The sequence below is a fragment of the Oryx dammah genome, unplaced genomic scaffold (genome assembly GCF_014754425.2).
Source record: "Oryx dammah isolate SB20612 unplaced genomic scaffold, SCBI_Odam_1.1 HiC_scaffold_11164, whole genome shotgun sequence".
Taxonomy (NCBI): Eukaryota; Metazoa; Chordata; class Mammalia; order Artiodactyla; family Bovidae; genus Oryx; species Oryx dammah.
The window spans coordinates 6,780,620-6,806,795 of NW_024080557.1; the positions used below are offsets into that span (position 1 = coordinate 6,780,620).

The following is a 26,176-nucleotide window of genomic DNA, read 5'->3' on the forward strand; positions in this document are numbered from 1 at the left end:
TTTATTATCTCATGTTCTGAGACAAACTGATACTTTAGGTCAGCAGCTCTCCCTCAGGGTATTCATGAAGTCAGTTGTTTTCACAATATACCAAGACCTTAATTTTGTTAAAAGGTACTATGTTCATCATTGCTGTCTATTGTAGATGAATTGACAAACAGGTACTTAATAATTTTTAAGGTTCCCATTTTCAACATGGTGAACACTGATGGTTATAACCACACAAACCAAAGTTCTACAGAGACTTTTCACTAAGCCCAAATGTATTGGGTGGGCCAAAAAGTTTATTTGACTTTCTCCGTAAGATGCTACGGAAAAACCCGAATGAACATTTTAGTCAACTCAATATAATGACGGTTGGAGATCAAAAATGTCAGAGATTCAAAAAGAGCAGCAAACTGCTCTTTTTTTCCTTGTAAAACAAAAGTATCTGCATAATTATATTCCTCTATCACTACCACTCCTAATGTAGAATCCACTGCTCATATTTAACTTTAGCCAGGTTAACAAACTTCTATTTCACGGAGAAAACTAGGGAGTGGGGATGAAAAACTGAGAACTGTCTGGTATACTCAAGCACTTGACAATCAAAACAGTAAGCACAAGTAACAAACTCTATAGGCAGGTTTTTGTTTTTTTTTAAGAACCATTTTCTCTTATATTGGAGTATAGCCAGTTAACAATGTTGTGACAGTTTCAGAGCACAGCAAAGGGACTCAGCCACAAATACACCTGTATCCATTCTCTCCCAAACTCCCCTCCCATTCAGGCTTCCAGGTAACATTTAACAGAGATCCCCGTGCTACACCGCAGCAGGTTCTCATTAGTATATCCATTTTATACATAGCAGTGTATCTATGTCAATTGCAATCTCCCTATTCATCCCATGCCCCTTTCCCTCCCCCTGGTATCCACACATTTGTTCTCTATGTCTGTGTCTCTCTTTCGCAAATAGGTTCAACACTATTTACAACAGCCAGGACCTGGAAGCAACCTAAATGTCCATCGATAGATGAATGGATAAAGAAAAAAAGATGGGATACATACATACAAGGGAATATTACTCAGTCATAAAAAGAAACAAAACTGTTCCATCTGCAGAGACGTGGATGGACCAAGAGACTGTCACACAGAGTGAAGCCAGTCAGAAAGAGAAACACAAATATCGGATATCAATGCATATATGTGGAATCTAGGAAAACAGCACACATCCCTGTTCATCTTCTTAAAGTGACAGAGCCAGAATTTAAACCAGAGCCCAGGACCTAACAGACCTAATAGTCTTCAGAGATTCTGGCTCTTCCTGCACCTTTTCTTCTGTATTAATGTATGACTGAAGACGACAGGTTGAGTGCGAACTCGTCAACCAGTAAAGAAGCACCCAGGAAAACAGCACACCCTACATTTCTTCATTCGTGGCAGAGAACCTCCACCTTGCAAATTTAGTGACTAACACAGAGCACTGATGCCTATGCTCCAAATAGCTCCATACAGTGGTTTACAACCCATCTCCCTCAAGCAGCCACTTCCCACTGATACAACATACCATCCCTTTTAGGCTATAGGTAAGAACACAGTTAAAATAATGTTAACAAGTACTTATTGAGGTATAGTCTTTATAAAGGTGCTTAAATCCTTTCAGGTATATTACAGCTAAGTTCCTTATTAAAGATTATAGGACTCTGGAAAGCAGTTTGTTATCCCTCTTCACCTCTCTCCTTGTTAGCGATGTGCTGCATCCCAGACCAGTTCCTGCCTTGCAAGAAAGGAGTCTTTTACAAGTTGTGGTCTGATTAACCCCAGGAACTTTCCACCAGTTCTGAAACAATGAAGCACCTTTCCTGCTTCTGTTTGAAATCAAACATGTTAAAATCATTAACATCTTGGCTTTAGAGAATCTCAGGATTCATATAGATCTCTGTGGTTTGTAAGTCTCTACAACTAAAAGCGCATATAAAGTCTGGATTCAGAATACCTGGAACCAAATACCAGGCCTGCCCTTCTAGGACATTACCTTCCTTTCTCAGAGTTGTACTAAATTCTGGTTTGTTCATCTGTAAAATGGATACAACACTTTACCTATTGTTAGTAATGCTGTCATTGTCAAATTAAACAACAACAACAAAAAATAATGGGAGATAACTGTGGATCAATGGAGAAAATACTAGAAGAAAGTCTGATGATCTGAGTTCAAGATTCATGTTCTCCTAACCCACGTCAGTGTGCAACTTGGGTTGTCATTTAACCTAAGCCTCAGTTCTCTAACTCGAATCTTAGTTCTCTAACCTGAGTCTCATCCTCTGTGAAGAATGACGCACACTGTTTTAAGAGCTGTTTGGGGAAGGAAAGAGAATAAAACCCATTTGCCAGGTCAAATCAATGCCATTTAGACTGCAACTGGCCCTGAAGCTTGTGGTCTGAGGCAAAATAGAGAGCACACACCCCATTAAACAGGTCTCACACAAAGGAATGTATCCACAAAACAAAACCAGACTCACAGACATAGAGAACAGAGTTGAGATTACCAGTGGTGGGGAGGGGGAGCAGACTGTGAGTTTGGGGTTAGTAGATGTAAACTGTTACATATAGAATGGATAAAGAACAAGGTCCTACTATGCACAAGGAACTATACTTAATATCCTTGGGTAAACCATATGGAAGAGAATACAAAAAAGAACGTATATATGTGCATACTCAATCACTTTGCCGTACAGCAGAAATTAACAGAACATTGTAAATCAATTATACCTCAATTAAAAACAATTTTTTTAAAAAAAAGAGTTGCCCCCAGAAGACTACTGCCCTAGAGAACTGCAAACTCAGTGCTATCAAGCCTTCCAATTTTTCTACCTAAGCACTGAATCCAGGTTTTTATGTAAAATCTCCCAATTATTAGAGTTGGCAATTAATTCAATTTTTTAAATTATTTGATGGACACAGAAAACCTGTCTGCTGGTTACAGAAGAACGGCAGCACCTCTAAGGATAACAGTCTTAAACAACTTCAGGAGATCCTGAATATCTTTGAAAACCTGGATTAAAACTACTCTCACACTCAAGGAAAATGCCTCCATGGAAATCAATACACAGAAAAGTTTGCCCCCCATTCCCTAGAATTGTGTAAACCCTCAAAAGCCCACCTATGCCCCCAGGTTAGAACAGCATTTTCCAGTATTCTGACTCTTGCCAAAACAATATAGAGAGAAATCCCAGACTAAAGGACTCCCTAGTCTTACTCTTGAAAATAAAGTTTCAAAGGACAAACGAATAATTCAGAGAAGCATTCATTTTAGAAAACACTAGCAAAAAAGTCTCATAATTTAAGATTTAACATTTTAAAGCATCACTAACTCATCATTGAGCCCTCAAATTAACCTGGTAAAATATATTTTTGTAATTGGAATAAATAAGTTTAACTTCATGTGCCGAGTTCCTTTTCTAATAGATGCAAAAGCTCCACACAGAGACAGAATGCAAACAGTACAATAGGCTTTAGAATCAGCCAGTCCCCGAGTCAGATCTGGGGCTTCAGGCATCAACTGTTTCTCCTAAGCTTCAGTTTCCCACTATCAATGGTGCTAATAACATCTACCATGCAAGGACTAGTGGAATTAAACCATGTATGACAAGGGCTTGGATCATAAAACGTTTGTGATGGTTGTCATTTTTGTTGCTGTTTTTTTAACTACAGAGTGAGCTGGTTCATTTATGTTTTGCTCATAAAAGTAACCGGGCTGATACTAAAGCTGAAGCTCCAATACTTTGGCCACCTAATGTGAAGAGCTGATTCACTGGAAGAAACCTTGATGCTGGGAAAGATTGAAAGCAGGAGGAGAAGGGGATGACAGAGGATGAGATGGTTGGATGGCATCACTGACTCAATGGACATGAGTTTGAACAAACTCCAGGAGATAGTGAAGGACAGGGAAGCCTGGCATGCTAACTTAGCAACTGAGCAACATAATAGTATTGCTGAAATTATTATTATTATATTTAGGTAATCATGAATAAAAAAATACATTCACATGGTTCCAAAAATACCCTAGTGGGAAAAAAATTCCTTTCCACTTGTGTCTCCCATCTGCCAGTCTAGCCCCTTCCCACCATAAATAGTCACTACCATTTATCTCTTGGATATTAGAAAAAATACATCCTCTCTCCTCCAATCAAACCCATAGACAACTGCAGCATATTATACTCTCTATACAGAGTTACGTGTTTTCACTTATTATATCATGGAGATTTCTACATGTGACTACATGACAATATTCAATACCATTTTTATGATTTCACAGTATTTCATATTTCACAGTTATATATTTATTGAGACACAGTGAATAGCTTGCTTCCAATCTTCTGTTGTTACCAAAAAAAGTAAAATTAAAAAAAATTGTTTTAGTCAAGTTACTTAATTTCTTCCTGCCTCCACTGTCTTGTTTAGAAGTGGAGGCACTGTTAGTCCTACCTCAGAGAGTTGTTTTAAGAATGAAATGAATTTGAAATATATAAAATCTTTAGTTCCTGAAATCAGGTAAGGGCTCAGCAAGTGTCACTGTTATTAAATATATAGGTCATCTCATACCCATGGAAGTATATACATAACACAGATGCCAGTAGTGGAATTACCGAGACATTTAAAAGGAAATGGGGAAGGGATGTTAAAAGAGATGTCCACTGACTTCGTTGGGGGAGGAAAAGGCCAAAGGTCACCATACAGACTTCAGAAGTTTCTAAATCCTTTCTGCGGAAAGTGACTCTTCAACTGCTTTGGGAAAATAATCTCCCCTCCCAGATTCTAAACTCTTCTTTGTTCTTCTCATAAACCACCCAAGTGTCCTGGAAATACCCAATTCTTGGCAGCCAAGCTATATTTCCCAGATTACCTCTCAATCCTAGAAGAAACATTAAAAGCTTGGCCAAGATCACATGTCCCTGTTTTCAGTACTGGAAAATGAGGCCACAGGAGATCGGTGGCTCTGGTCCACACAAGGCAGTTCAAGAAAAGGACATCGAGCGAGTGGGTCAAAGCAAGTATGACCAGATACCAGCCAATGTTTTCAGGCTCAGCAACGGCACAGGCACACTGTCTGTATCAACACTGGCCACAGCTGCCTCCACCAAGAGCACACTAACTCCAAAACAAAAGGAGGGAAAGGCTGATGAGAATGTCAAGCGCTAGAAGTTACAAACAGGCTTCAGAGCTACTGAGCCCCTGAGGAGAAGCTATAAGAGAAATAAGTGTCTCAGTGTCTCATCTGCCTGTCAGAAGATGGATGTCAGGGACTTCCTTGGCAATCCAGTAGTTAAGACTTCACCTTCCAACGTAGGGGGATGCAGGTTCAGTTCCTGGTCGGGGAGCTAGAATGCCTCTAGGTCAAAAGACTAAAACACAAAAACAGAAGCAATATTGTAACAAATCAAATAAAGACTTTAAAAATGGTCTGCATCCAAAAAAGAAAAAAAAAGATGGATGTCAGAGTTGGCAGGATCCGTGTATATTTGCAGACTTGGTGGCTTACTTTCCAGCTTCCCTGCCCCTCCCTCAACCTCCACTTCACCTCCCCACAAATCTCAGCAAAATAACAAGGGGAAAACAGAACAGGGACCCTCAGCTGGGAAAAATTCCAACTTGGGTTGGCTGTTGACAAAACCAATGTAAATTCTAGTTGAGTGTGTTACACTGACCTCTCCAAATCCATCTCACTAGTTAAAAAGAGAAGTTTTAGAGGAGTTTACTCCTAACATCAGCACTGAGGGCCATCAGGGGTATATTTACAAAGCACATCAGTTTACAAGGAGCCTTCCATTACCTTGGGCTGAAGGCATCAATTCTCATCAACAACGGAGGGGCCCCCAGGTATTCTAGTGGGCTCTGTGGAATCTCATGAAAGTTTTAAGAATTCTCTCAGTTCACATCTCACTTTTTCTCACCCTGTCGCATCTCAGGCTTCAGTTTCTCTTGTTGCCAGAAGCTACTTCCACAGCCAGCTTTCACGGTGCCAAGGTTTACAGTAACACCTCGATGGAAGAGCCACACTGATGAGAGCTTTCTGTGCAGTAATTGAATTCTGCCTGGTAATATGATGCTAGCAGGATAACGGCAGTGGAAGGGAGAGAGCAGGGGTGAGGAAAAGTGAGAGCCGTAAAGATACATGAAAGAAAATTTATGTACTGTGGAGGAAAGACTGATGTCCAGTGATGGTGATTTGTCATCTTCAGCATGACAGCTACTCACTGCAAGAAAGTGTTATGCTCAACTGTCACCTCCTCAGAGAAGCCCACATTGGCTACCAGAGTCAAACACCCTTGTATTCCTATTAGCCACCTGCTTTGCCTTCAAGATGCTATCTAACATTAAAAGTACACTCCATCTGCTCATTTGCCTACTACACTGCAGAGGGGCGTGAATCATGCCTGTCCCATTCATACTCTATCCCCAGTGGCTTAAAGAGTGCCAGGAATAGAGCCGACAGAGAAACATCCATGAACGCATAGTCGGAATTAGGCAACAGCTTTTTTTTCTTTTCATTTAAAAATCTGCCTATACAAAGAAATGGACTTCCCTCATAGCTCAGTCGGAGAGGCAATGGCACCCCACTCCAGTACTCTTGCCTGGAAAATCCCATGGACGGGGGAGCCTGGTAGGCTGCAGTTCATAGGGTCGAGAAGAGTCAGACACGACTGAGCAGCTTCACTTTCACTTTTCACTTACCTGCACTGGAGAAGGAAATGGCAACCCACTCCACTGTTCTTGCCTGGAGAATCCCATGGAGAGAAGAGCGTGGTGGGCTGCCGTCTATGGGGTTGCACAGAGTCAGACACGACTGAAACACCTTAGCAGCAGCAGCAGCATAGCTCAGTTGGTAAAGAATCTGTCTGCAATGCAGGAGACCCAGGTTCAATTCCTGGGTTGGAAAGATCCCTTGGAGAAGGAAACAGAAACCCACTCCAGTATTCTTGCCTGGAGAATCCCACGGGCAGAGAGGAGCCTGGTGGGCTACAGTCCATGGGGTTGCAAGAGACTCAACCCACCAACCATACAAAGAAACAGATTCTCCACTTAAGACTCCAGGAGGAAACAGCCTTTGATTTTAGATTTCTGACCTTCAGGAATCTAAGAAATGTAAGAGAATAAGTTTGCTTTTTTTACAATAAAAAATAAAAATAAAAAACTGCCTATGAGATTTCTATAAAGCAAAACCCATTTCCCACCGCTATATCGTGATGTGGCAGGCGCTGTGCATGCTGGGTTGCATCCAACTCTTTGTGACCCCCTGGACCGTAGCCCGCCAGGCTCCTCTGTCCATGGGGATTCTCCAGGCAAGAACAGTGGAGCGGGTTGCCATATCTTACTTCAGGGGATCCTCCTGACATAGGGATTAGACGCACAGCTCCGGCATCTGCTGCTTTGGCGGGCGGATTCTTTACACTGCATCTAGGAAGACGTGAGAGGAGGGGGGAAAACCACTGAACAAGCACTGGGTCCAAGTCAGCTTGCCTGGCCTTTCACGTGTAATATTAGTCCCAGGACTCTCTGAGATCAGTGTTATTAATGGTATTTCAGATTAGGAAAACTGAGGTTCTGAGACTCTAAAACAACTCACCCCAAATCAGATATGTAGAAGGTGACCATTTCTCATCTGACTCCAAAACTCCCTGCCTCTCTTATCTCCCACTTTGTCCCCTTTTCTGGCTCAGAGGACTTTCGTTTGCATTTCAAAGGACCCAGTTCCCCTCTGCCTGGCTTCCAAGACACAGTTAATATTCACTTAGATAAATTTCAAACAGCACTTCCGATCTCACTATTTCAAGGAAACATTAATCACTTTAGAAAATGGGAAGAGTCTGTTGTAAATGATTCTGAAAGGGGGAGCCTGTGTCATCGTCCGAGGACCAGACAGGACGAGAGAACGTCAGCTGCAGGTGGCCCTGGTGCGGAGGGGGTGCTCAGGGATGCAGCGGGAGGGGCACCGGGTACCACACTTCAAAGACCGGCTCTCCGTCTCCACATTTCTCCTTCACACAACCGCCACCACAAACATTATTTCTTGTCTTTAAAGAGCGTTATTGTCATTTACTGATAAAGGAAAATTCACAGACTTAAGTTTTCAAAAACTCGCTCAAAGCAGGAAACCTTTATTTAAGTGCGGGCCAGATACTGGTTTTAATTTCAAAGTAATTCAGCAATCATCAAGAGTTATTAAGAAGGCTTGCTGGAAGCTTCCGCTGCACAGAGAAGACATAGGACAGCATTTCCCCTGCGCTAAGGTCTAATTCCTGAAGAGGTCGCTGTGGCCTCCCCACGTGCCACAAGAAACAGAAGGCACTTCAGGAATGACCCTGCTCCTGGGAAGCTGTGTATGTGCACGTGTTAGTTGCTCAGTTGTGTCCGACTCTTTGCAACCCCAAGGACTGCCAGGCTCCTCTGTCCATGGAATTCTCTAGGCAAGAATACTTAAGTGGGTATCCATTCCCTTCTCTAGGGGATCTTCCGGACCAACGGATGGAACCCAGGTCTCCTGCATTGCAGGCAGATTCTTTACCATCTGAGCCACCTCGGAAGTTACCATGTGGAAAACTAGAGGGAGAAAGTTGCCAGCACCTGCACATTCATGCTGAGTCCTCTGCTAGCACCCGTGTGGAGCTCACAGCATCCTTTAGGGCTGTGGGCCTTTCGAGCCCAGAGAACAGATTCCAACCAGGCGACTTTTTGTTTTGTTTTGTTTTTAATTTTGGCTGCACTGGGTCTTAGTTGCGGCACGCAGGATTTCTAGTTGCAGCATGCAAACTCTTAGTTATAGTATGTGAGATCTAGTTCCCCGAGCAGGGATCGAACCCAGGCACCCTGCATTCGGAGCACGGAGTCTTAGCCACTGGATCACCATCAGGGAAGTCCCCCTACAAGGCCACTGGACAAGGCAGTCTGCAGTGGAAGGACTGTGTCCAGGTGGAAAGCTCTAGAATTGGTGGCAGCAGAGAACAATCACAGAAGGGGAAGAAGAGAATGGGACAAACTGAGAAAGCAGTATTGAAATAAACACAATATCCTGTGTACAACAGTTAGAGGGGAAATTGCTACGTAGTAAAGGGAGCTCAGCGGAGAGCTCTGAGAAGACCTAGAAAAGTGAGATGGGCATGTGGGAGGGAGGCTCAGGAGGGAGGGGATCTATGTATATATATATATATATATATGTATATATATATATCTATGTATATATCTATATCTATGTATATATATATATAGCTGGTCCACGTTGTGCTGCAGAAGCCAGCATGATAATGGAAAGCAATTATTCTCCAATTAAAAATTAAAAGTTTAGGGGGAAAAAAATGAGGCTGTAGGAAATAGAGAATAAACGTATTGATACGGAGAGAGAGGGGAGGGCTGAACTGAGAGATTGGGGTTGACATACATACACTATTGATACTATGTATAAAATAAATAACTAATAAGAACCTACTGTACAACCCAGGGAACTCTAGGGGAGACCTAAATGGGAAGAAAATTCAAAAAAGAGGGAATATATGTAAATATTTGGCTGATTCACAGTGCTGTACAGTAGGAACTAGTACAACATTGTAAAGCAACTACACTTCAATAAAAACTAAGTAAAAACAAAAAAAAAAGAAGATTAGGACTGTAGGGTAGAGACAGCTGGCTGAAATTCCAGCTCGGTATGGCACCACTGTTATACCTGGGCTGCGTACATCATTCTCTATCAGCTTCTACATCTCTAAAATGGGGTCATAATAATTACTACCTCACAGGGCAGCCTCTAAGAATGATGTATATAAACTGCCTGCCAAATAACAAGAACTCAATCTAACATTAACCAAAAAAAAAATAATTATTTTTCTGGCAAAAATTTTACCCCAGGAGCTATTTTTTTTAACTCACCTTTATTGTTCTGCCTTTAATTATACCTCAAATAAAAGCCTTTTCCTAAATCTGATGTAGCAGACTGGTGGTCTGATTCTATCATCACTGCAAAGGAACCTGACTCTGGTTCTAATTTTTAATCTCTAAAATCACCCTGGTTCTTACTCTTGTCTCTAAAATGTAGCAAATGAAGCTACTGGTGCTGTGGGTGAAGAAAGTGAAAACCATGTCTATGTGCTTACTGGTTTGAGACAGACCTCACTCCCACCTGAGCTGGGCTTCACCAATCTAGGAAGAGGTAACTAGAGTAGATAAGCCGTTCACTAGACACAAAGAGAAGAGAGGAGCACTCTTGACAGAGGACAGGATGTGGCCCCTAGAGAGGAGGGCATGGACTTGGAGTCAGAAGTCAGGAGAGGGCGGTCCTACAGCCTGAAACCCAGAGCCAGATACAGAGTTCCCAGATCTAGCAAACGAAAACAGGATGCACCATTTAATGTGAATCTCAGATAAATAACGTGCTTTTCGATATAACGACACCCACAGATATTTCTTTTAAAGTATAAATATATTCCACTAATTTCTTAGCCTTTCTCAATGACTTTATGGGCCATACTAAAAATATTGTTTATCTGAAATTCAAATTTAATTGGCTATCCTATTATCTAGCAATTCAAGCCACATAAAGATCTTGAATCTGCCTGCTGTAGTAGTAAGCCATGGGTTCTGGAGTTCAAGCGAGCTGTGTGTGAATCCCAGTCAGATCACAAACTAAAGGTGTAATCCAGGCAGGTAATTTGAACTACCTGACTCTTTATCTGTAAATGGCCATGATAACACCTCACAGGGTTGTTCTATAAGGGTCATGAAATAAAGATAATGATAATAACTACTAATATCTCTACTGCTTCGATTCAGTGCTCAACCAATGTTAGTTTTCTTTGCTCTTTAAGTCTCAAGCCCTTCCCACAGTAAAATGGGCTTAAGGGTATTGGTGAAAAGTGAGACTGTGTGTCACACAGTCATGTCCAATTCTTTGTGACCTCATGAACTAACTGGGGAATCCTCTTCTGCCCACAGAATTCTCCAGAAAAGAATTACCGAAGTGGGTTGCCATTTCCTTCTCCAGGGGATCTTCCTGACCCAAGGACTGAACCCAGGTCTCCTGCATTGCAGGCAGATTCTTTACTGTCTGAGCCACCAGGGAACCCCCAAGGGTACTGGTAATAGAATTCAAATAAATTTTCTGGGAAAAATGACACTTTAGCCTTCCTCTCACAGGTCTCCAAGGAAATCTTCAGAACTAATCTTGGAGGGGGAGGGGATAGGGCAGGGGGCTTGGGAGAACTTGTCAAAATATCCCCTTTCCCACAGACAAAAAAGTAAATTTTGGTTCACTTGGTTATGATAAACGTATTTGATGGGAAACTGCCCTGAGTTTCTTCTCGAGAGTTTCCGTACTCCCCCCTCATATCCCCTAAAGCAGTATTTCTTTAAAATGTGGTCTGAGAACATCAGCAGGAGAGCCACCAATAGTTACAAAAAACTCTCCTGGGCCCCAACCACAGTCCTACCAAATCAGAGTTTCCGGGGCAGCCCAGAAAGCATCCCTCCTAAATAGCCCACTTCGGTTATTCTTAAATACACTGAAGTTTGGGCACCATCACCCCAAAACCTTCCCTGGTGGCTCAGATGGTAAAGAATCTGGCTGCAATACAGGAGACCCAGGTTTGATCCCTGGGTCAGGAAGACCCCTTGGAGAAGGAAACGGCAACCCACTCCAATATTCTTGCCTGGAGAATCCCATGGACAGAGGAGCCTGGTGGGCTACTGTCCATGGGGTCACGAAGAGTCGGGCATGACTGAAGTGACTAATACTCCACATTTCACCCTAAAATCTCAACCCAGAGTAAGGCGCTCCAAGGCAGACTTGCCTTTCCCAAAGTTTACTTGTGCTCCAGGAAAATGAATGGGCCGTGAATATTCCGTGAACGAAGGCAATGGTACATTCTAGAATGATACAGGAATAGAAACTTCAAAGCTTTTCTGTGAGAAGCAGATCGACTCATCTAACACTCTGTTTTGGAGTATTTGTGTCAAATTGACATTCCAATTTCAAGACTGTACATAAAACCCCATTCAATTATTTAGGACTGTACAGATTTTACATAACTCGAAGTTACTGACTCATTTCATTTTCCTTCAGTCTACAAGACAGATTAATCTAAAATGAATTAAGACAGGCAACCAGAAGTAATGTTACCATGGCCGGTAAACAGTCTTTAAACTGTTGGATCAGTAAGCTGCTTAAGGGTTCTGGAGAGAACCAGATGCCACCTCTGCTCGACAGTCATATGTTTTCAAGCCAAGGATTTAGAAACCATGTTCCTCCACGATGACAAAAACTTAAGGCAGCGGGTGATGCTTAACTCAAGCTTCAGCTTTTACAAATAAGTATCACTTCCTTCCTCCCTGAAAAGAAAGGTAATGAAGATGATTCAGGTACCAATATTTCAAGTTATCTCAAAATGCATAAATGTCTGCAAATTACTATATGGAACACTTCTGATAATTTGAAAAGAAACATCTCTAAAATACCCTAAATTATCCCTGACATCAGGTTACTTAGGGTTGAATAGAGAATGAAAATAAACGATTATAAGAAATGCTAAGAAGAATTACAATGAGGGAGTTGTGATGTCAAAGTGACATCAATGTCAAAGAATCATCATGGAAGACTTCCCGGAGAAGGTGACATCTAAACCAAGGAAGAGGGACAAGTAGGTGTTGAAAGAGGAAAAGGAAGGTTGGAATTTGTTGCCCCCAAAAGATGCTGAAGTCCTAAGTCCAACACTTCAGAATATGATTTCTTTTTTCAGAAATAAGGTTGTTAGAGATAAAAACTCATTAAAATGAGATCAGACTAGAGTAGGTTGGACTCTTAATCCAAGATGACTAGAGTCCTGATAATCCAAGGGAAAAGAGACAGGGAGGAGAATGCCATATGACATCCTTGCAGAGAAACACAAAAGACAAAGGGAAAACAGTCATGTGATAGTCATACAACCAAGGGTATCTAGAAATACCAGAAGCCGAAAGACACAAGAGAAGAAGCCTAGAGACTTAAGAGAGAACAAGGCCCTGACAACACCTTAACCGCTTTGGATTTCTAGCCTCCAGGGCTATAGGAGAACAAATGTCTGTTGTTTAAAGCCACCCAGTGTGTGATACTCTATTACGACAACCCAAGGAAACTAACAGATTTGGACTGAGCCGGCGTGGGCAGATGGGCTCCTGGCAGGGGTAAGAGCAAGTGTAAAAGCTGAAGGTAAAGGGGAAGAAGGCTTTGGTTTCAAGGAACCACATGGATTCAGGTTGGTGGGGCAAAGGAAATTCAGATTGGTTGGGCTTCCCAGGTGGTTCAGTGGGTAAAGAATCTGCCTGCAATGCAGGAGACACAGGAGATGCACGTTTGACCCCTGGATTGGAAAGATCCCCTGGGGGAGGGAAGTACAGCTCACTCCAGTATTCTTCCTGGAGAATCTCATGGACCGAGAAGCCTGATGGGCTATAGGCCCTAGGGTTGCAGAGAGTCGGACATGACTAAAGCGACTGAGCACTTGGGGAGAAGGGAATGTGGGCAGTGGCTGGAGGAAACTGTCCCTGGGGCAGCAAAGTCCATCCTCTCCTCTGTGTCACAGCACCAGATGCTCCACTCTGAGGATGGAACACAACCTTCAAGAGGGTGTACAAGAAGCACAGAAGGGCTTCCAGGAAAAATGAACCATCAACTAAAACAACACCAGGATGGAAGTGTGCTCTCAAAAATCATCAGCAGTTACTGCTGTTAAAAACAAGTTTTCAGCACAATCACAAAACCTGGAGCAAGTGACTGGAAGAGACGCAGCATCCTTTCAGGATTCTGTCTCTTCATCTGGGTGCTGGTTACACAGGTGAGCTCATTTTCTGAAAAATCAAGCTGAGAACCTGTGATTTGTGAACTTCCCTATAAGCATGGTACTTTCATAAAATTTGCAATGAAAGAGAGAAAATGCAACATATGGCCTCCTGTTCCTCCAGAGGGACTGACACGATCCTATTTATAAAGATAAGATGTCCATCATCTTGAACTTCAATTATTTCTATCCCTTTGTCCCCTTGAATCCAAATCTGATCACCTTAGGATGAATTTTAAACCTCTAAGACATTACTAAGTAAAATCACCTCCATTCTCCTTACATATTATCCTCTCTTTTGTAGGCTAATTAAAGAGCATGTCTTGGCTGGCCTGGGTTAATAACAGAATATTACTTCATATTTAAACAATAGATCTCACATTTGAAAGGTTTCCTCTCTTGCAAAACCTCAGGTTTTATATTCAACGGTAGAGTTTTTCTGATGCTTGTTTCTACCTGGTTGCTAAAGTGAACAGCAATAAAGCCAGAATTGGGTCCTAAAAAGCTGAGGTCAGGACCAGACAAAGATTCAGGATTCTGCCTCTATCCCTACTCACCTGGATGGCATGCAAACACTCACGCCACTGCTTTGGAAACTAAAGAAAAAATCCTTAAACTAAGCCTGCAGTTTAATGAACAAAACAGGTATCAGATAGAAAACCTCTTAATTGGAAGATTACATTGCTAGTTATAACTCCAAAATGTCTTTCGCAAATTACCAAAGCAGCTCAAATCTGCACAATCTTAATTTAAAGCAACATAATTCAAGACCATGAGGAACCTAATTGCTGGTTAAGCGAGTGTTTCCAACCATAATTGGCTTCACACAACCCTGCGCACAATCGTGTACACACATGCCTAAACCACCGGACGTGGAGGCCTCTGGACTAAGCACAGGGATGCCAAAAGAATCTTTAGAAGAATGCAACAAAAGGCATGATCACTCACAGAGGATTTTCCATGCATTCACTCAAAGCAATTTCACTTTCCAGAATGCTTCCCTGAAATGTCAAGAAGGAAATTAGTGCTGTTCATTGCACAAGGAATTTTTTCCCCCTTGCAACTCATTTCCACTCTTCTCAGAAATTCTCAACAACTTATAGCAGAACATTGTGATATATACATATACCAATAAAGATAAACTGGTTGAATAATGCCTCCCTAAATGCCTATGTTTCAACCCCAGTACCTTAGGATGTGATCTTATTTGGAAATAGGGTCATTATAGATGTAATTAGTTAAGTTGGGATGAGGTCATACTGGCGCAGGGTGAGCCCTTAATCCAATCTGATGAGTGCCCTTATAAAAAGAGGAAATTTGAACACACACAGAGACAGCACCATGTGAAGATGAATGCAAAGACTGGGACAAGGACTTCCTTGGTGGTCCGGTGATTAAGAATCTGCCTTGCAATGCAGGGGACACAGGTTTGCATTGCAGGGGACGCAGGTTCAATTCCTGGTCGGGGACTAACATCCCACATGTTGCAGAGCAACTAAGCCTGAACACTTCAACTACTATGCCTGCATACCACAACTAGAGAGTCCATGGACTGCAAGGAAAGGTCCTTCGTGGTGCAACAAAGATGCCACATGCTGCAGCTAAGACCTCATGCAGTCAAATAAACAAATGAATGAATACTAAAAGAAAAACCAAATACGGAGTGAAAAGTGAAAGCGTTAGTTGCTCAGTTGCGTCCGACTCTTTGTGACCCCGTGGACTGAGCCCACCAGGCTCCTCTGTCCATGGAATTCTCCAGACCAGAATATTGGAGTGGGTTGCCATTCCTGTCTCGAGGGGATCTTCCCGATCCAGGGATCAAACCTGGGTCTCCTGAATTGCAGGCAGATTCATTACCATCTGAACCAAATACTGAGTGTGTGTGTGTGTGTGTGCGCGCGCGCACGTGCGTGCGCACATGTGTGTGTGTGTGTATACACATACATGTATATAAAGATTGGGGCAATGCTTCTATAAGCCAAGAAACACCAAAATTGCCAGCAGACCACCAGAAGCCAAGTATGATATATAAAACTGACTCTCCAGAACAAATTGTACAAGAAATCAGGCCTCCTAACACCTTGACCTTGACTTCTGGCCTCCAGAACTGTGAGGTTGATGTTACTCAAGCTATCAAGTTTATGAAGGCTGTTAAGAAAGCCCTAGCAAACTAATACCACGTACATATACAACATTTTTAACTGAAACCTTCATGTACCTGTGTCCTATCTGTCTGTGCACAAACATAGGCACCCACTAATGACTAACCTTAGATTACTGACCCCTTGGTTGTCTGATTTGCAATAGTTGTGGATATATGAGGTTAATCACAGGACTGGGGAAATTCTGACTCACACTCCCCAAAGGCGGAAGCTCCAAATTTTGTCAGGCAGCCCCAAATTCACTTCAGCTCTGGGAAATCTCAAATCCCAAAAGAGAAACACAATTTGGTTTTCTCTCTCTTCTTTCCAATACAGATACAGGTATAATTTAATAATAGTGCCCTGCTTCCCAAGTGCAATTAAAAATGGCCTTCATTGCTCCTCTGAATGAGTGTGTTTTATACTACTGCAATCTATGGTTCAATAAAAAAAAAAAAAACAACTACTGCACCTATCATGGCAAAGCTGTAAAAAGTGATCAATGTGCTTTTGGTAGCTCCAGAGGCAGAAGGGAAAGAAATTAAAAAAAAAAAAAAAGACTTAAAGAAATACACATGAAATAACCTAGTCCAGTGTGAGTGGCTTTAGAAATCCATGTTTCTTCATTTCTGAAAACTATGATTTCCTTAACTTTAATTAATTCTTTTCTCTTTCCCTTAGGAGAGAGTAAGATGAGGTTAGTAACAAAAAAAAAGAGGGGGGGTAGAAATGGGAGAAATAGACTCAAATGCCTATGCAGAAGAGGACCTAAGACTTGAATACAAGTAATACAAGTAAGGGGTTCTCTGAAATGTTATCCTCAAAAAAAAAGAAAAAAGTGTGTATGTGTGTGTGTGTGTGTGTGTGTGTGTGTGTGTGTAGAAAGAAAGAGAGAGGAAGAAAAAGTCTGTGAATCAGGGACAGGTTGGGCAGAACAGGAATACTAATTAATACAAGTAACTCAGCAAATATTAGTAACCCAGTGAAAGAGGAGAGTGAAAAAGTTGGCTTAAAGCTCAACACTCAGAAAACTAAGATCATGGCATCTGGTCCCATCACTTCATGGCAAATAGATGGGGAAACAGTGGAAACAGTGTCAGACTTTATTTTTGGGGCCTCCAAAATCACTGCAGATGGTGATTGCAGCCATGAAATTAAAAGACGCTTACTCCTTGGTAGGAAAGTTATGATCAACCTAGATAGCATATTGAAAAGCAGAGACATTACTTTGCCAACAAAGGTCCATCTAGTCAAGGCTACAGTTTTTCCAGTGGTCATGTATGGATGTGAGAGTTGGACTGTGAAGAAAGCTGAGCACCGAAGAACTGATGCTTTTGAACTGTGGTGTTGCAGAAGACTCTTGAGAGTTCCTTGGACTGCAAGGAGATCCAACCAGCCCATTCTAAAGGAGATCGGTCCTGGGTGTTCTTTGGAAGGAATGATGCTAAAGCTGAAACTCCAGTACTTGGCCACCTCATGGGAAAAGTTGACTCATTGGAAAAGACTCTGATGCTGGGAGGGATTGGGGGCAGGAGGAGAAGGGGATGACAGAGGATGAGATGGCTGGATGGCATCACTGACTCGATGGACATGAGTTTGAGTGAACTCCGGGAGTTGGTGATGGACAGGGAGGCCTGGCGTGCTGCAATTCATGGGGTCTCAAAGAGTCAGACGTGACTGAGCGACTTAACTGAACTGAACTGAACCCAGCATTAAATTGTTAGCAGAACCACAAATGGTGGGTTCTACTGTAAAAAAGATTCTTTTCCTTAATTATTCATCTTGTATCACTTACACCCAGAATAGGACTCCTTACATCTTTGTAGAAATGGAATGGTCATCTCCCAAGCCCTGAGGTCCCAGGAGTCTTTATCTTTCTTCCTCTCACCCCTAACCATTTTTTTTTTAATTTAAAATTTTCTATTTTGACATGTTTCTTGTTTTGGCTGCACCAGGTCTTAGATACAGCATGTAGCACATGGGATCTAGTTCCCTGACCAGGGAATTAAACCTGGGTCCCCTGCACTGGACTGCCCAGGAAGTCTCTCCCCAGCCATTCTTAACATGATGATTTGAACACACTCAAGGTTTCTGTGTGTCAGGCACTATTTTAAATACTGGGTATTATGAAATATTGCTAACATCCCCTTTTTAGATTTGCAAAGGTTAAACAACTGCCCCAAATTACTTACCTTGTTGGTAAGTGGAACAGCCAGGACTGGTCTAGCATCTTCACTACCACTAACACTGCTTTCTAGTAAACAGTAGTTAAGTAACCAAAAGTCATACATCCAATGCATGCAGAATGCTTTTTACAGTCTCATGTTGCAGACCTCTGACTAGTCCAACGTGGAAAAGATAACGTAGCCACAACGGCTAGTCAGCCCTGGGTATCAGTCTAGGGGATTATTCATAGTCTCTGCTTCTTTTCCACCTTTATTGGCATTTATTATTTTACTGTTCTTCCAATGGCTTCAGAAAAAACACTTATTTTGTTTCAACAAAGGAAGAGAACCAAAAATCTGCATTTGTAATCCTTCTGAAAATGCTTGTCTGGAGAGAATTTTAATAAAATGTCATTTGGAGATGTTGCAATCATCTGGTCTCAGTTCCTACAGCCATGGAAAACAAAAACAGTTCACTCTAACAACTGAGTTCACTGACACCATTTGAGCTTCTATGTACAAATTTCCCCCTTTGCTAGAGTCAGAAAGAGACAGCTCGAGGTCTCTTCTTCATACACCCCTGCTTTTAACTTCTGTGCTACATTTCGACCCAGACCTAGTTATTGACGGCGGTCTCCAAGGTAGAGATGGTTTTAAAAGCATTGAGTGAATCAGAGCTGTATTAATTGTGTTACCTAAAACACACGGCAGATGCTACAATAATCCTCTAGAAAACAATGCTTAGTGTATTATCTGATCAAAGATACAAATATAGAGCTTTTTCAAATATTCAACTAGCCAGCAGCATACAAGGGATGCGTGCTAAGCTAATCCTTGCTGTCATGGTCTTCTCTGATTAAAAGGAAACGTATGCCCTTCAGCATTAAGGTCTGTCTGAGGCTATTTCAGGACCACGCCTGATCGAATAGTATTATATGATGGGTTAGCATGACTGAGGGAAAGAGAGACCTGGACTTGCGAGTCATAGAATCTGTGTCTTCTTAGGTCCCACTTTGCTGTGCTGGTGACCTTCCAACAAGCCCCTTAGCCTCTCTCCACCATAGCTCCCTTGCCTACAAAACCAGGATGACCAGGATGGTAATACCAACTCTCCTTCTGACTTGAGGGGGTGGTGCCACAAATCAAATAAAACAAGATATGCAAAAAGTACTTTACAAAATCCGCCTGCTAATGCAGGAGACACGGGTTCGATCTCTGCTCTGGGAAGATCCCAAATGCTGTGGAGCAACTAAGCCTGAGCGCCACAGCAATTGAGCCTGTGCTCTATAGAGTCCGGGCACTATAACTACGGAAGCCCAGGAGCTCTAGGGCCTGAGCTCCGTGACAAGAGAAGCCATCACAACAATGAAGACCCAGCACAGCCAAAAATACACAAATACGATTATAAGAAAAAAGGACTCTGCAAAACGCTGAGCATCAGAGTTATCATTGAGCCCTGTGGGGAAGACAGAGTTAAACTAAATCTACATCCTTTAATACATCCTAACTTTTCAGTGATAAACTGCTGTATGTATGTTTTACAGCTTCCAGTATATTTTTGTATGTTAGAATAATATTTATGAGTTCATTTCAAAGCTTTCTAATTTCAGTTAGACTCGGTGGAAAGCTTACACATTAAAATTTCTCTATAAATCATTTATTGTGTAAATATGAACTTTTATGAAAAAAATTTTTTTAAAAAGAGAGAGTCTTTAATTGATAAGGACTGCCTCACTATACACTTTGGGTTGCTTCTAGGAACATGTTTTTCATACAGTGGGTCATTAATAATATATTACAAAGGTTTTGTTATGATCACTAAAATATGAGATCTTTAGGTCTCTCTGCCAAAGTCCTATGGAACTACTTCCAACCAGAAAATCCTTATTGGGTTAAAGTCATTTGATAGCTAAGTTACAAGATAAATGTATTTAATCTCTCTTTTGGACTAAACATTGAGCTAATAATTGTCAGGAAGGTTTTGACATTAAAAACTGATGACTCAAATAAAATTTCTCTGTTAGAAGCTCGGGTACTGAGATATGAGCACGATCAAATGGACACTTCTGGAAGATGACCAATATTAAGAACATAAAAACTGTCACCCTGGGTCAGACCAGAAGTCTAAGTTTCCAGTGGACTCTGTAATGTCTGATAATCTCAACAAAACATACACTGTACAGGATTGTCTGCCCATGTGATGGTGAACTCAGAGGTTGGTGGTATCTGAACGTTGCTGGATATTGAGAAGTCTTCACTGGATTCTGTCTAAACCACCCACCCCTAAACACACGCCCTGGCATTTCAGACACCAAGCACCAGGCACAGGCGCTTAGGATAATAGGTTCTATATGCTTGTTATCCTTTGGGAAAATCCTTTCCATTTCCCTTTATTTGAACGAAAGCTACTCCCTCCAGCTAAAAGAGGTGCCCTTTTGCGCCAGCATCCTGGGATTAGGTGAGCAAGTCTTCACTCCACCTGTCCCGACCCTATACATCTCCCTTCATCCTACCACTCTCAAGTCCTTATCTTTCTGCTCTTCATCTGGAAACCACATTATGCTCTGATCACTTTAGTCACCCTGATCAATCTATTTTAATGAATGCAGAAAGAGACTTGGGTTTTCCACCCAAAATAGAATAGAAACTTGGCTGGGAACCAAGAACCTCCATAAGCCTTCTGACTTATAAAACCCCAGCTAAACTAACCATCATTGAAACCTCAGTAACAGCTTTCATGCTAGGTACAGATTGCGTTGTAGACATTGTTGTTTAGTCAATCAGCTGTGTCCGACTCTTTAGACCCCACGGACTATAGCCTTCCAGGCTCCTCATCCATGAGATTTCCCAGACAAGAACACTGGAGTGGGTTGCCATTTTATTCTCCAGGGGATCTTCCCGACCCAGGGATTGAACTTGAGTCTCCTGCTCAGCAGGTGGATTTTTTTTTACCATTGAGCCACTAGGGCAGACCAAAGATTGTGTTACCAAAGAGCAATAACTTGTTTGGTATCTGTGAAGCTGATACACCTGAATATACAATGGAGGAAATAAAAAGAAAGAAGAATGGGAGTGATAGAGAATAAAGGATACACTCTTAATTTCCCTTAAGATTAGCTCCCAAGGTTAACCCAATAATGTCTGTAATTGCTGCTCATTATTTCAATAACTTCAGATTTATTACTTTCTGGAATGCAGCTGGGTAGATTAAAAGAAACAACCAATTACTTTTCATGACTGGAATAAAGTGTGTCCCATCATTTATGGAGGAAAACGCCTGGGGACACAGTAAGGGTCAAATACTTTGATCCTTGGATCATTCATAACATGAGGCTTGGCACCTAGGCATATTTTGATATGTAAGAACTGTATCAAAAGTCAAGTCAAGTGAATGAAGGGAAGGAAAAGAGGAACAAGTGGGTAGGGGATTTAAGTCTGTGGCTTCCGTCTGGTGTCATAAATGAAGTCACAAACCACATGATATTTCAGAGCAAGGTCCCATTGCTGCTGCTGCTGCTAAGTTGCTTCAGTCCTGTCTGACTCTGAGCAACCCCATAGACGGCAGCCCACCAGGCTCTGCCATCCCTGGGATTCTCCAGGCAAGAACACTGGAGTGGGTTGCCATTTCCTTTTCCAATGCATGAAAGTGAAGTTGCTCAGCCGTGTCCGACTCTTCGAGATCTCATGGACTGCAGCCTACCAGGCTCCTCCATCCATGGGATTTTCCAGGCAAGAGTACTGGAGTGGGGTGCCATTGCCTTACTTCCTGGAAAATAACCAAATGTGACACAGTATTCCAAATGCTTCATAAAAGAGCAAAACCAGTTCACTACTTAGGATGACTTAGGGTTAGCTTGGTTTTTGTGATTAGCTAAGGAAAAAGGAACTTTGTAGAGAATAAGGTAGAGAGAAATTGACTTGAGAGATTTTTCAAGCACTTCAAATCCAGTAACAAACAAGCAATGGGCTAATTATAAATATCTCCAGAATTCTTTTTTTTAATTAATTAATTAATTTATTTATTTATTTTTAATTTTACTTTACAATTCTGTATTGGTTTTGCCATACATTGATATGAATCCACCACGGGTGTACATGCGTTCCCAAACTTAAGAAGGAAAGTTCCTGACCATTGGCAATTAAGTATGGTGCTGCCACAATCCACACAATGGATAATAGCAACAAGTACCCCTTCCTTGACTCTGGTTTAGAAGAAAGCCCAGTTAAACAGGAATACCTTGACTCCCTTGAACATCTGAGATCCAAGAAGTGGGCTGATGTGACTGTAAACTGAATCCTAGGCTAAGAGAAACACACAGTGATCAACCTTGAAAAATGGATGAGCGCCAAGTCCAGACGCTGAGCTGTATCTAAAAATTCATCACACCATCCCTGCCCGAAATGCTCCCTATACTTTCTGTATTTTTACAGACACAAGATGAAAACTCCAGAGTTAAAGGAAAAAACTAAAAAGGAAAAAAAGTGATGGTAAATTTGAAAAAGTGGCTGCGGCATAAGTAATACAGATCTCAAGCAGTTTATCAGACTCAAGACTTGAGCAAAGAATAGAGTGGTTCACTCATGATAATGGCAGCTCTGGAACTAGCAGTGCCATTTCTTCCTTTCTGCCACATATTTGTTCACTTGCCCATTTTGGCTCCATATCAGGTACTAAGCACTCGTGCCAGATGCTAGGAACAGAGATATCTGACAGGGATCTTGCTTTCAGTGGACCAGAAGTCCACTTTGCCTTCTTCTTCTCTATAATCTACCCTACCTTCTTTTCTGGATTGAGAAATGATAATGTGAAAGAATTTTTTTAAAAAGTGGGGGGGGTGTTTATGTTTCAAAAAATAAACTAAAATAAAAATAAAAATAGAAGGAAGAACCCTACTTAACCAAGATTCTTCTTGACATTGTTTTATGATCAACCTTTCTAGGATGGCTAACTTCTTAGGAATTGGTTAGAAACAACAAAAAGATAATGCTATGGACTGAAAATGTGTTTGACAGTAAAATGCAACTGTTTTCCAAAAGGCAGCATTTCCTCCCTACCCAAAGGAAACTTCGACCATACGTTTATCCATCCAGTCAACCATTTGTCATTCACTATCCATTCATGCAACTGTGATCTATGGCAACTCTGCTATGTATATTTCAGGCAAAGCACAGGCTCTAGGATAAAAGGGCTTGAGGAAAGGGAGGGAGAGAGGAAGGAAAAAAGCAAAGGGTAAGGAAAAAGCAAAACAAAACAAAGCTGCCTGTCTTCATGGAACTTGCAGTTTAGAACAGGAAAGACACTTTTCAGTCATACAAATACAGAATTTAAGAACTATGATATATGCTACAAATGAACAGTCCAGGTAACTGTTGTGAGGGACCAGGAAAGGCTTCTGTTTGCGGGACTAACAGAAGAACTAGGGGTGAGCTTGGGGAATTGAGTAACAGGAAGACCCAGATAATGAGCTGGAGAGTCAGCGAGGAACCAGATCACACGAGGCACATCCTCACAGGACTTAAACAGACTGTCTTTCACCTAAATTGCAGGAGGGAGATGACAGATATTAATATGTTTTAAACAGTAATGTGAGAAGCTCAGATTTATATGAGTTCAAACTTTATCTTGATGTTTGTATATGTGTGTTTTATGTATGTGTGCTAATGAATCCTTATATGTGCATAGAATATCTTTAAAAGGATACAAAAGAAACTGATATTAGTAATTGCTTCCGGGGAAGGAAACTGAGAAACTATAAGCCAGGGTAAAAGAAAGACCTCATTGTCATTGCATCCTGGGGCAGAGTGGGAAGGAAGTCAGTTGCTATTAATATTATTATTATTTTTTACTGGATGAGAAAGATGCACAGGACTAAGGTGGGCAAAAATAAAATGAAATGAAATAGAAAAGAATAGAAAAGGAAAAGCAAACAACAAAATCAACTCTACTTAATAAGGGACCAGATCCATCCCTGACTGATGCTTGCTGCCTCCACTGTGAAGAAAACAAAGGGCAAAGTGCAAAACGCGTTTCTAGGTTGTAAAAGCAGCCAAAGACCTGGAGAGCAGACATTCCAGCCAAAGAATGTTGGCTTGTGGAATAAAAACAAAAACAAAATAAACCAACACCAGCTTTAAGATAAGGTAAAGAGCTTGATACTATCTATCCCAGCCCCACTCAGATGTGCCTTGAAAGACAACTGAAGGGAAAAGAAACTTTCTCCAAACTGCTACTTTCAACAGCGTTTACCATCTGGAGCAGAAAAGGTCCAAACAAGCAAAATACAAGGCACCGTAAGCACAGGCAGAAGACTGGAAAAAAAGGGAGAGAGGCGGGACGGGCTTGCAAGGTCAGCAAGTCACTGCGCAGCTAAATGAGGGGGCTGAGAACCTCCTACAGCGCAGTTTGGGGCACAGGGGGAAAACAGTGATTAAAGGAGTTTTGTTTTTTCTTTCTCCCATTGTTGTTGCTGTTGTTGTTTTCCCAGAAATACCAGTTCCATCAAAGTTTTGACAATTATGAAACATGTCAGCTGATAGTGAGAATTCATCAAATGTGCCACAGACGACAAGAAATGAGAAGCCGAATCCTGAAATTGGATGGGTTTCAAAAGTCCCTGACAATCACTACCATAAATCACCCAGGCACATCAATCTTTGGCTGCAGGAAGTTTTGCAGGGAACAAAAAATGCAAGAAAAAAGCACATGCGGAAAAGAGGTGCCACGCTCTGAATGCGAAAGGCTGATGCTCTCTTGTCAGGAGTGACCCTTGAGTTACAGAGGTTGCAGTTACGCAGAGTCTAGGAGATACGGCTCGTCCTCTTGCCATGATGAAACTACACAGAGGTCTCCATCCAGACAGACGGGGGCCCAAGCCCAGCCCTGCGATCTTCTTGGGATCTTGGGATCCATACTAACTTTTCTAAGAGAAGTCAGCTTCCACTTCAGAGAGGATACCACCTCCCCTGTCCAAGACACCCTCCGTGCCCCACTGAAGTGAGGGCTGCAGGAGAAAACAGTACAGCCGAAGGATGTACTTCATTAAATCCCAAGATGAAAAGCTTGGGTTATCACTTCTTGTTTGCTCAGAGTCTATGGTGTAATCTTGACAAAGACTTTAAAAGGTAACAATGTCTTCTAGACACCTCTCTTTCAACTCAGCTACGTTTCTTTCTTTGAATGCAATTAAACATAACAAATATGCCTCCCAGTTATAGGTTTTTAATAAAATATAAACTCCCACAATTTCAAAAGGGCAGAATAAACTTCTGAGCTCTCTCCTTGAAGGACACAACATATTCATTCCCCCACCCATGTTGAGGAGTCTGACTTCTGCTAAGCCACGAGTAGTAACTTAACTTTTATTTGATTTTCAGCTCTGCCATAAATGCTGTTGCAGTCAAACTTAATTGTTAGGGGCTGGGGTGTCTTTTATCTCTGGGGGGAAATGGTGATAGCTACTAACAATAAATGTCATCTGCTGATGCACCAGATTCTTGGGCTACGTCTAATACGGTCAACAGTCAGTTAGTCACACATTCTCGACAGTGCCTTTTCCAAGCCCAAGAGGGTTCCTTTGGAACACAGAGAACAAGATCTTCTCAGGCATCAGACTGCCCAAAGTAATGACCCAGTGCAAGCTATGAGAATCTGGGTTACCATTTAATAATAATAATAAAAAAAAGGCACCTCTAGCCCCAGAGAATAGGTCAAAAACTGACTTTTTAATCATATTTTTTTAAGAGAGAAACTATAAGCACTACTTGGGGGTGGTATTTTGAAAAACCTCAAGTGTAAAGGCTAGATTTACTGTGGTACATCCTATGGGTCCATTTGTCTCACTGGGAAATTAAGAAAGGGGAGGTATCTGGTTTCCGCATGTTTAGAAGAGTTCACAAAGTCATTTCTCAATATCCTACATTATCTCAGGGAATGTTCATAGTGCTCTAACAAAGTAGCCACATTCCACAAAGTTCGAAGAACTGAAGTTTAGTGAGTTGAATGGATCTGGCTGAGGGCATTCAGCAAAGGGAGAGA

At 41.7% G+C, this 26,176-nt stretch overlaps 1 protein-coding gene across 1 annotated transcript in view; it reads right to left on the reverse strand.

Moving 5' to 3' along the window:
* The window catches only part of LOC120860718 (exostosin-1), a 317,137-nt gene that overhangs the window by 202,185 nt on the left and 88,776 nt on the right, over positions 1-26,176 (reverse strand). The window lies entirely within an intron of this gene.